Source organism: Cyprinodon variegatus, unplaced genomic scaffold (genome assembly GCF_000732505.1).
Source record: "Cyprinodon variegatus isolate N-32 unplaced genomic scaffold, C_variegatus-1.0 Scaffold793, whole genome shotgun sequence".
In the NCBI taxonomy this organism is placed as follows: domain Eukaryota; kingdom Metazoa; phylum Chordata; class Actinopteri; order Cyprinodontiformes; family Cyprinodontidae; genus Cyprinodon; species Cyprinodon variegatus.
The window spans coordinates 294,328-295,020 of record NW_015151246.1 but is presented as its reverse complement, the minus strand read 5'-3'; positions in this window follow the sequence as shown (position 1 = coordinate 295,020).

Genomic DNA, 693 nt, shown 5'->3' with positions numbered 1-693 from the left:
CAGATGAAGATGAAGAATAAAAACATAGCTCTATTATATAGAACCTGTTCATCTTCTCATGGGTTCCTCCTCATATTGATCGTGGAACAAACTACCCCTTGACATCCACACCACTACTGACCTCAGCCTTTTAAAAAAAAAAAAAAGCTTAAGACCCACTTTTTTAAATGAGCATTTAATTCTGAGTAGGGTAATACTGTCTCTTAGATGTCCTCTTTCTGTGTGCTCCTTTCTATGCACTTCTGGAAGGCTTTTAATGTCCTGCAGCGCTGCACCACTACAGCACTTTTAATCTGTATGTTTTATATGTGTTATGTGTTGTTTTATGGCTTTGTTGTAAAGCACTTTAAATACCATTTGGCTATTGTAAAGGGCTATACAAATAAACTGCATTGATTGATTGATTGAGTCTCTTTTTCACAATAAATAAATGGCTGTTTGCACCGACGCTTCAGATGTTATCATCCCAATAAATGGTCGTTATTAGCAGCCATCAGTCCCATAGAATGGCTTCAGATTGGGCCATTAGGCTCACCAGGTTGTTATCATTGAGGGAATCCTAATCCTAAAGTAATTCCTTTTCCCCGGTGGAATTAATGAATCTATTTATGTGTAATCTGAAAATAATCTCAGTAGTTCTTCATGTTCTGTAAATATAACAAATTAAAAATAAAATGATCCACATCTCGCTCA